This window comes from Gopherus evgoodei, chromosome 8, assembly GCF_007399415.2.
Source record: "Gopherus evgoodei ecotype Sinaloan lineage chromosome 8, rGopEvg1_v1.p, whole genome shotgun sequence".
In the NCBI taxonomy this organism is placed as follows: Eukaryota; Metazoa; Chordata; order Testudines; family Testudinidae; genus Gopherus; species Gopherus evgoodei.
Genome location: NC_044329.1, coordinates 61,935,452 through 61,947,327, shown reverse-complemented (window position 1 = coordinate 61,947,327; position 11,876 = coordinate 61,935,452).

The window sequence follows — 11,876 nt, the reverse complement described above, 5'->3', positions numbered from 1 at the left end:
CAGTTTCTTATTACCCCCAGCTGCCCCCAACACCTGTACGATCACCTACCAGCCCTGATAACTATAATTCTTACCCTGTGCAATCCACCCCCATTACTCTGCAGCATAGTAATCCTGAAGTGCAGCAGACATTGAACAGTAATCCAAACAGGACATATTCAAACCTCTGAAGGTACAGTCCACCACCCTAACCCCACTGGCCTTTTATGTACTGTACTTTGAATAAAGGATTTTATGGCTTTTACAATACATTTTATTATTGCAGGAAGTGGTAAATATTGTACCCCAAGGTAGAAAGGAGCACAGCAAAGGCACCAAACATTACTGTTGGCTCTCAGCATCAAATTGCTCCCTTAAGGCATCCCTAATCCTTGAAGCCCTTTCCTGGGCCTCTCTAGTAGTCCTGCTCTCTGGCTGTGCAAATTCATCCTCTAGGCGTCGAACCTCGGAGGTCCATTCCTCACTGAATCTTTCACCCTTCCCTTCACAAATATTATGGAGGGTACAGCATGCGGATATAATAGCGGAGATGCTGCTTTCCCCCAAATCTAGATTCCCATAAAGACACCTCCAGCGCCCTTTCAAACGGCCAAAAGCACACTCCACAGTCATTCTGCACCGGCTCAGCCTGTAGTTGAACCGGTCCTTGCTCCTATCAAGCTTCCCTGTATACGGTTTCATAAGCCATGGCATTAAGGGGTAAGCGGGGTCTCCAAGGATCACAGTGGGCATTTCGACGTCCCCTACTGTGATCTTGTGGTCTGGGAAAAAAGTCCCGGCCCTCAGCCTCCTGAACAGGGCACTGTTCCGAAAGATGCGTGCATCATGCACCTTTCCAGGCCATCCTGAGTAAATGTCAGTGAAACGCCCACGGTGATCCACAACGCTTGAAGAACCACGGAGAAATACCCCTTGCGATTAACGTACTCTGATGCCAGGTGGGGTGGGGACAGAATAGGAATATGCGTCCCATCTATTGCCTCTCCACAGTTAGAGAAACTCATTTGTGCAAAGCCATCCACAATGTCCTGCGCGTTCCCCAGAGTCACAGTTCTTCTTAGCAGGGTGCGATTAAAGGCTGTGCAAACTTGCATCAGCACCATTCCAACGGTGGACTTTCCCACTCCAAACTGGTTCGCCACCGATCGGTAGCTGTCTGGAGTTGCCAGCTTCCAGATTGCAATTGCCACCCGCTTCTCCACTGGCAGGGTAGCTCTCAATCTCGTGTCCCTGCGCCGCAGGGTAGGGGCAAGCTCAGCACACAGTCCCATGAAAGTGGCTTTTCTCATCTGAAAGTTCTGCAGCCACTGCTCGTCATCCCATGCTTGCAGGACGATGTGATCCCACCACTGAGTGCTGGTTTCCCGAGCCCAAAGGCGCCGTTCCACGGTGCTAAGCACGTCTGTTACTGCCACAAGCAATTGAGTGTCTTGAGCGTCAGGCGTTTCAATATCATCGTCTGACTCCTCACTGTCACTTTGCAGCTGAAGGAATAGCTCCACTGCCATGCGTGATGTGCTGGCAACATTCATCAGCAAGGTCCTCAGCAGCTCAGGCTCCATTTGTAACAGAAATCTCAGAAATCGCGCTGCAGACTCACAATGCCGCCAAACTGCTCAGAATGTGCAGCAAAGCACCACGGGGCATTGGAACAGGAAGCGGAAAGACCCGCACACTTCCTTCCTCTTCCCACAAGCCACAGCGCCAAAATGGCACGAGGTGCTCTGTGGGATAGCTGCCCACAATGCACCACTCCCAACAGCACTGCAAGTGCTGCAAATGTGGCCACATTGCAGCGCTGGTAGCTGTCAGTGTGGCCACACTGCAGCGCTGGCCCTACACAGCTGTACGAACACAGCTGTAACTACCAGCGCTGCAAAACTGTAAGTGTAGACATGGCCTTTGTTTCTCAGGTGTTTCAAGGTGTGTTGTTGTAGGGAGAGTGAGGTGCTCTCAGGATGTCATTTCCACCCTTTTATATCTTCTCTCCACTTGCTGGAAAATTCTTTTGCTGTGACCTGGGTCAAACAGTTCCCATTGTGTAGTGCTATCTCTGAGAGGTTTCTATTGTACATAGTTCCTGGGGTAATCCTTGTGTGTCTGTGCATTTCCTCAATGAGCCATTAATATTGTTTGTCCTTTTTACTGTCGTACCTGAAAGGCTGCTTGTGGGTGCTTTCAACCTCACAACATGTTTCAGTAACACATATATAGCCATGTGTACATACATAACACTTGCCTACCTTACATACTATGAGGCTAAATTCATAAAACATTTTGAAAGCCACAGATGTGAGGTATTCTAAAAGTGGAAGGTATTATTACAAAGCTTACTATACAATATCATTGCCAAATAAAGAAAAGGTTTATGTAATAAACCTCACTGTCCTAGAGCAGCCCATTATGACATTTCCATCTTACATAGTGGAGTACATTGCCCCACAGCCAGGACCTTCTGGAGAACTGCCTTTTCTGGAGTATCAGTGTCCTAAATAGTGTCCTTCACCAGTACTAAAACACAGGTAGCAAAATAACAAGTATTTTTCCCGATCTGAGATCTTACAGCATTTCCAACCTCTTCACCAAGTAACTGGAAACATACCACCACCACCAACTCACTCAGACCCCTACCAGTTTGAAATTTCAGTCTGTCTTCCAGTTTCCCTGTCTCCTCTGTTCTATTTCAGGACACCAATCCAAAGGAATATTTGTCTTGAATGCTTCCCCACAATAGCCCATCACTGAAGCTAATCCTGGTCTCTGAGGCTTATTCCCTCCCCTCTCCCAATATCTGCGGCCTTCTTCAGCCTCTCCACCAAGGAAAGGATTGCCATCTTGCACTTCCTTGGGCCTTCTTAGAAGACAGCTTAGGACCTCCTCACCCTGGCTCTTCTCTCAGTGCTGTTCTGAACACTTTGCTTTATGGCAGCTACTCAGCTGGGTCTGATACTGAACTGAGCATGGTATGCCCTCCAGGTGAAATAAGGTGGGTTAATTGGGCTTTTGGGCTTCTGTTAACCCTTTGTAGGCCTACTTGGAATTATACCTCCCATCACAGACTGCAAGGAATAACTATTTAAGATAGTTAGAGGTAAATTAGAAATAAAGATACTGCAAAGTAATCCAAATTGTAGCTATAAATTATTTCAAACCAGGAAGAATAATGTAACATTCTTAACATTCAGCAGTAATTAAAGTGTCCTAATAATAAACAAGAGTTACATAAATGAATGAAGATTTGACTTGGCAACAATTGGAACCTCACTGATCATTTATGGTTCATATTAACAAAGTTTTGCTAAATTAATTAATGTATATATCCAATAGTATATTGCAGCCATAATTTGTTTTCTAAAATTGTCTTGACTAATGACTCACAGAAAACCACTGTTCCATTTTAATGTCAGCATGTCTTCTGGATTGCATTAGAACAGAAGGTGCACAATTATTATTAAAAATGTTCTCTCTTCAATGGTATAATCAAAACACGAAGAAAACAATTTGTGAATTATTTGAATACATTCATTAGATTTGTGTGGGCAGTTTAGAATTCATTGCAATGGATTGTCACAATGAAAAGAAAGGATGGCATTAGCTCTCAAAGAAAAACCCAGCAGAAAGGAGAATCAGTATCTGATCCTCTTACTATCTTGAGAAAATCTATAAAAGCGATTCAATGGTGGTAGAAAAGCACATATGCACACCAAAGTTATTATAGAGATACTGTTGCTCTTTCTGGACACACTTCCCATTGACACTGTGCTTAAAACAGCTAAAGGAGTATTGCATGAAATATGCCATTATTTCAGCCAGGAGTGTTCAGTCAGCGGTTCCTGTCATACAGATAGTCAGTGACCAGTGATCGAGAGGAACACTACAATATGGGTCACATATGATTGACAAGGAAAGAGAAATGTGCTCTGACAATGCTTGTTAACACACAGATTGGTTCCTGGTACTAGGTAGCTGAAAGACAGCAATACTGTTGGTATTTCTTCATCTCTATGCTGATCAGAGATACTGCGTTGTTTGGCCAGGTCAGGGAAACAGGCCAGAAAGTAAATGAATAACAAAATTAAAATAAAGTTTCATCAGAACTGCAGCCCAAGAACTTCTTAATGCCAACTGGTGAGGTGGTTCAGAGGAGTTACAGGGATCTCACAGATCTGATATGTACATTCAAGATCACCAGAAGAGGTCTCTTATATAAGCTGGTCATCAATATCATCATGAAATGCATGTATGAATGTTGTGTATGGAGATAGGTATATACACTGAACATTATGTCCTTAAACTCTGAATCACGAGCCCTATCACCAGCAAGGTGAAAAACAGGTTCTCTTTCAGACAAGAAATGTTTATGCATCTGTCTGTTTACATGTAAATTAAGTATTGTATGGGTTGCAGTGGGTCTCCTCTCTCCAGTATGAACTGGATGCTAATAAAGGATTGGGAAAACTTCAGCATAGCAGGATGAATTAAACAGTTGCCAGGTTGGGGGGTAGGGAGATACTATTTGTGAGGAGCACATCAAAGGTTTTCTCTAATATATTTGGGGGACAAAGAAGACAGCCTGTCATCCTTCACCGAGGATGTAAACAGGCAGTGAGTTTGCTTCATGAAAGAGGGGTAAAAACTCTGCAGAAAATTTTGGGTGAGAAAAATCTTCTCTAAACAGGAGGACAACATGTTTAGTCTCTAGAAAACGTTATGACTTCTTTTTATATGTAACAATTTGTTTCCAGTATACTTACTCACTATCACTTGAATCCCCATTCTTTGATGATCAATTTATTCTTGTTTTCACTATAAATATATCTAAGTGCTGTGGTATTAAGCAAAGTCATGGTCTTGAGTTGAATTTTACAAGCTGTTCCTCTGGAAACAGCAGGCCTGGTACCTCTGAGTGTTGAGTGGATAGGTGCCTGAACATTATAGGGAATTCTCTGAGGACTCGGGGGTTGGTGTGTGCCTTTTGCTAACTGCTGCAGAGAGAGAGTGAGGCCTGCAGAGGCCTGGACTATAATACTTGTGTTTTCAGAAGCTGGTGGTTTTAGGGAGCTGATCCACAGCAGGCACAGACGAAGCTCTCTCATACTAACGGCAAATGGTGGTAAGTTGCCTCACAAACCTGGGTACCCCTGGGGAGCTTCACAACAACTGAAACCAAACTTTCTCCTTTCCTCCTTCTTTTCTTGTTGTGTGCTGTGGCCCTGTCTCAAATATGTCCCTGCTGCTCTCATCACCCCCTCAACCTCAGAGTTTGTAAGGTGGTTCTGTGAAGGCAGTTGTATGGTTGCCAAACCAATGGAATCATCCTCAGCTGGATCTGGGGCTTTTAGAGCTTCTTTACCTTATCCTAGTCCTTTTATTCAACCCAACGGGGCCAGAGAGAGGTGAGAATCTCACCTGTGGCTTTAAAGGATTTTCTTATTTGGCCACAGAGGTATTAGTGGAGTTGGTTGGGAGTAGGGCCTGATAAAAAAGCAGAAGGTGGGGATTCTCATGAATCCTGCCCAGCTGCACAGAAGATTCCTGACTTACCCATCCTTGGCCATGGTGGCCTGTTGGGACTAATAAACATGGTTCCATTGGCTGCAGGTCCTTGGCTATGTTTGAATATTCCACAAAGGGGAAAGTGCAGCAGGAATTATGTTCTATAGTTCATTCATACAGCTGTTTTGCAGAGAAAAGGAAAGGTTGGGGAGACTTGTTGGAAGAAGCACACATTTTGTTTTTTTCCATGGACCTGTTGTCCTTTGCATTGTGCGGTGAGAGAGCATATGGACCCATTCAGGGCAATCTGAAATCTGCTAATGACTAAAAGAAGGAAAAGAGGCAATAAAAAATGGACCGAGAATAAAAGTGAAGGCATGATATTGGTGTGTAGCATATTTTCATTGTGGACTAAATCTGCAAAAGAAATAGTGACATTTTCAAAAGTGGCAACTGATTCTGGGTATCCAAAGTAGGTATACACAATTTGGCCCAATCTATCTCATGCTGGACACTCAAAAAAGAGGCACACACAATTGCTGGCCATTTTTTAAATGCATAACTATAATGTTTGGAAGGTTGTCTCTAATTTTTACTGCTTTTCGTAAGCAGAGTAGTTTCCATAGATTTGAAAGGCTTGCTACGATTTTTCTGAAATGAGAACTGCAACCATAAGATAACAAGGTGTGCTTATGTTGGACACAACTGGGAAATGGTTTTGTCCAAGGTGAAGTTTTGTCATGTTCAGAGGGACAAACTTTATCTTCCAGATGACATAGTCACCAATTTACCAAATGCTGTAAAGACTCACTAAAATAAAAATTTCAGGTTTCACTCATCATTTATCTTTGTAGCTTATATTTTTCTACAGTGCCTAGCATGTAGTATGTAATCACCAATAACCCATAAACAGAATTTGCTAGTTTGTTGAATATTTGTAGGAGGCCAGTCTCATCATTATCATGTCAAAATGCTATTTACACAATTCACATAACAAAACATTGAATTCTAGCAAAAACTTCCAAAGATATTTGTTTTCATACATGAATATTTGCTAAGACAAAATGGATAGCATGCACAGCTCTCGTCCCTCCTAGGGCTAACAGCAGAGAAACAGATATATCAATATGTAGATTTTTGCAGTTTTGGCTTGAAAATGCTTGCAAAATATTCTTCATAAAGTGCATGCTAGATTTGCATAAATTGTCAGCACTACTTCCTATCTTTGGTTTATTATTCATATATTATTTTTTATTTGTATCACAGTAGCACCTAAAAGCTCCAGTCATGGATCCGCTCTCCACTGTGCTAAGTGCTATACGAACAGAACAGAAAGATGGTTCCTACCCCGAAAGGCTTATAGTCTAAGTATTTCTATCGGGGAAAGCAAAGATTCTTTCCCTTGACCTCTTGCATTGAATTTTGATGGAACAGTTATTTGGTCGGCATAGTTTTACAGTGAAGTGAAATTCAGACAATGATGTTTTGTTCTGTTTTAGGAGCCACATTGTACAGCTCATTGTTAGACACAGTGTGTTAAACTGGATGATTTGTTAGTCAATAAACTCTATGTATAAGAAAACAGAGACTGAATGCTCAAAAAGTGGTAAAGATATGAAATCAATACAGTTATTGAAATGAATGCTTGAGAGGAACCTACCACTAGGAGGGTTAAAGATGAAAATTATTTCAAGAGACTCTCTCATTTACTGATGTCTCACACTATAAAGTCACTCAACAATAAATAAATGACCGATTAAGTGTATCCAGCAGCTAACATAGTGCTCTTTTGTTAAAATGTGATGGGATAGGGTGGGGAGTGGGAAATGTAGCTTTCTTGGAGTCAGCCATGGGATGATAATCCCAATCAGAGCTGTCCCTAGGGTATGACAAATCGGGGTGACTGCTGCAGGAGCCACGCTTTGGGGGGCCCCATGCTTGTGCATAGGTAGGTGGGGAACTGAGGTGGGGGTACAGTGGGGGGGCAAGAATCCCCCCTACCAAACTCCCCCTCCTCCCAGCACCTCCTGCCTGCCAGCAGGCCCCACCAATCAGTGCCTCTCCCTCCCCCCCAAGCAGCTGTTTCGCTGTGTCTGGAGGCACTAGGGGGAGGGAAGAGGAGTGAGGGCACAACGTGTTTGACAGTGGGGAGGAACTTAGCGGGAAAGAGTCAGGGTAGGAAGAGGCAGGGTGGAGCCTGGGGGGAAGGTTGGAGTGGGGGCGGAGCTGGGGGGAGCACCTCCAGCAGATAGAAACTCAGTGCCTATGTCCCGGGCCCCAACTGTCCCCTAGGGATGGCCCTGATCCCAATACAGAGAGATCCTTAGGAGGCATACAGCTGCATACAGGCTTCTTCATCACTCTCTCTCTGCAGCCTGAATGACTGGAAATAATAACTAAAACATCCACTGGAATAATTTTGTTCTGACCTCCTCCAGTCCCAGTCTCATTCTCTTTGCCTTCCTTGAGCCTTGCCAGCCTTCCCTCACTTCTCTCCCCATTTTGGCCCTGATCTGGCAAAGTATGTAAGCAAGTGTCCAACCTTCAGGATATGGGTAGTCCCATTGAACTCAATGTGGCTCTTTCCTTGCTTAAAGTTAGGCATGTGGTTAAGTGCCTTGCTGAATCTAGGGCCTTAATGTTCCTCTGTGCTGCTCTTTGTCCAGCCCATTCTCTTGCACCTTTTATTAACCTAGAAGCACTTAGGCATTTTAGAAGTTTTTCCCACAGTACATAGAACCAGATTCTCAACTAGCATAAACAGGAATAGCTCCAACAAAGTCAAAGGAGCTACTATCTATTCTAGCTAGTGATCTGACCTATCTTCTTTGTTGATGCGTTTGGTAAAGACTTTTCTCATTTAGCACCTCCATTTCAATGTTTTTCTCAGGCTATATTATATTTACCTAATGCAATGATAATTCATGTCATTCACCAAAGACATCCATCTAATTGTAGAATAGTAATAAAAGATTTTAAAATAGCTTTAGTAAAATAATGAATAATTCTGCATTTGTCATTTCTCCATCTCTCCCTTTCCTCTGCAATTGTAGCACAGCTGATAACTATCATCTTTTTTACTAGCCAGCTGTCTTCATAGACATCCCATATAATGCTTTCTTGGCTAGTAAGTAATTAGAAAGCATAGCAAACACAACCCAAGGACACAGTATAGTTTATTTGAGAAATACACTGTATGGAACACTGAAAGAGATTTTTAATTCAAAGTATCAAATAGAATTTGAAATTCACAAACTTTTCTTCAGTAACATTATTTAGTTTCAGTAACATTATTTAGTTTCTGAGGTGGTACTAAATTTCACTGAACATAAAATTTGAGGAGAAAACCAAGGGAAAAAAACACTCAAAAATGTAAACATTAACAATATATAGAGATATATGTATCTCATAGAACTGGAAGAGATCCTGAAAGGTCAGTGAATCCAGCCCCCTGCCTTCACTAGCAGGACCAATGCTGATTTTGCCCCACATCTCTAGGTGGCCCCCTCAAAGATTAAACTCACAACCCTGAGTTTAGCAGGCCAATGCTCAAACCATTGAGCTATCCCTCATCCCGAAATTATAGCATAAAATATTTATTTTCCCTTGCTCCTTTAAAAGATTTTTTTCATTTAGAAAAATCAAATGTTTGCCTCAAATACACATATTCTCTTATGAATAAACTAGATGCCAATTAAATTTTCTCTTAAAGTAGAGTTTTGTTACTTTATATTCTTTTTTCAAAAAACTCATTTACTGTCCTGGCAGTTACTGAATTCAATTCAATAAAATATATTATGTACCAATCACACTTCAAAATCCAAATATATAATTTATATTTTCTTGTAATCCTGCTTAGGCAACAAAGAATTGTCTAGACACCTAAAATGAAAGGATCTGTACAATTCTGATTTATTGTTTTTTAAATGATTTCTGGCACCATTTGAAAGGACATTTCACATTAGCTAGCTAAATTGGCAGCTTTCCCACAAAAAAGAAAGCAGACATAAATGTGTTACCTGGTTTCATAACCACACTTTAAACATTATGGCTTGTATAATTTTCCACCAAATGACACACAACAGCCTCCTTTCCCTTGTAGAGATTGTAATAAGCAAATCTAGGTTGTAAAACAATGGGTGGCTGCACAGATTTTCACTATCAATATCTGCTTATTCTTTGCAGTTTGAGTCAGTAAAAGCATGGAGAAGCAATGCCTGAATAATTAAATCAATAAATGTTCACTTATGGGATGCACAAGTTTAAAATGTGTCTGAATAAAATAACCAAATCTAAGTCCAAAATGTCACATGGATTGGAATAGATTCGGTGCTCCGAGATAGGATGAGGATAAAAGGCATGGAGATGGACATTTACTGTAGAATATTTATAACCATACTTTCAGGGGAATGAAAAAGGAAATAGTCTGTTCCCAGAGTTGATGGAAACAAAGTATCAGCAATCAAGCAACAGCTTACATTTTCATGGGCCTATTCGATCATGACCAATATTTAAAAAAAAAAAAAAGAAAAAAAAAGTTTACAGTTTGAGGACCACAGATTTTAATTCTTCACAAATAGGCAGCCAACAACTTTGAACTAAATTCTGCCTCCTTGAGTAAATGTAGCTCCCATACATGTGTGTATTTAATGGTGAAATTTAGCTTGTTCTCATTTTTGTGTCTCCATTTGAAATGATATTTTTTTAAGAGGAGACTTTCTGAATTCCTTAGGAAAGATCTTATATATGTTGTATTCATCAATTGGGAGAGGAAGAAAGACATTACAGATACAGACAGGTCTCAGGCCTGTCAGAACAAGTTGGGAAGTTAGTCCAGGTTATTTTTACCTGGTGGAAGAGTTGAATATTTCTCACTGAGAACTTTTCACATTTTGTGGACCAGATTTCTTAGATCAAGACTCATTTGTCAGCCTTTGTAGTAGTAAAGTCAATTTTGGGAGAAAGGGACAAACACAATGTTTCAGATAGTGACAATGACCAAGATTCACCTGTGGCATGTATGTACTACAGCTTGTGAATTCAACCCATACTGCTCCTACCTAGTGAAAACCAGTGAAGAAGTATTGGGTCATTATTAGGGTTGATTGTCGCACATTTCTGAGAGGACAAACTGTCAGCTCAGCTTCTCTTTGGCTTTGTCCAGATTAGAGAGATCAGTTAATTATAACATACCTCAATCAATCAAAATTTATCTCACATCCACAGGCAAAAGTGATTCATATAATCACAGTGAAGCCACAATGCATTCAAATTCCCTTGATATCTTGTATGGGTAAAGCCACCATTGATAGACATTTAAATAGCTATGTGCTTTCATGGTTGCAGGGCACAGTAGAGATCCACAAAGTCAGTCCAATTGTTTTGAGGTAAGTTGAAAGTTGTTTTTAACTTGTGCTATAAAGTCCTAAATAGTTTGGTCGTGGCTACTTAAGAGTCCTTCTTTCTCTCCGCACAATATTACATCAACAGGATCAACTTAAGCTAATAGCTCTATGGTTCAAACTGAAGGGGTGCTGACAGAAGGGCAATCACAGTGAGTGCCCCTTGTCTTCAGAATTTATTTTTCCCTTTGTTATGCAGCATCCCTTTGTTATGTTGGTCTTCAAAGACGAGGTCAGCCCCCAAACTGCTGCTCTGGGCAACACAGTATGGGGAGGAGGTGAGCTGCCCTCAGTGCTGAAACATAATAATGGCCATAGTAGGTCAGACCAAAGGTCCATCAAGCCCAGTATCCTGTCCTCTGACAGTGGCCAATGGCAGATGCCCCAAAGAGAATGAACAGACAGGTTATCATCAAGTGATCCATGCCCTGTCACCCAATCCCAGCTTCTGGCAAAAAAAGGCTAGGGACACTATTCATGCCCATCCCGGCTAATAGCCATTGATGGACCTATCTTCTATCTTGAACCCTGTTATACTATTGGCCATGACAGCACCCTCTGGCAAGGAGTTGCAGAGGTTGACAGTGCGTTGAGTGAAAAAATGCTTTCTTGTGTTTGTTTTAAAACTGCTACCTATTAATTTTAGTTGGTGACCCCTTGTTCTTGTATTATAAGGAGTAAATAACACTTCCTTATTCATTTTCTCTATACCATTCATGATTTTATAGACCTTTATCATATCCCATCTTAGTTGCCTCTTTTCCAAGCTGAAAAGTCTCAGTCTTATTAATCTCTCCTCATACACGAGCTGTTTTATACCCCTAATCATTTTTGCTGCCCTTTACTGAACCTTTTTCAATTCCAATATATCTTTTTTGAGATGGGCCGATCACATCTGCACATAGTATTCAAGGTGTGAACGTACCATGGATTTATAACTAGGCTATATGGTATTTTCTGTCTTATTATCTATCCCTT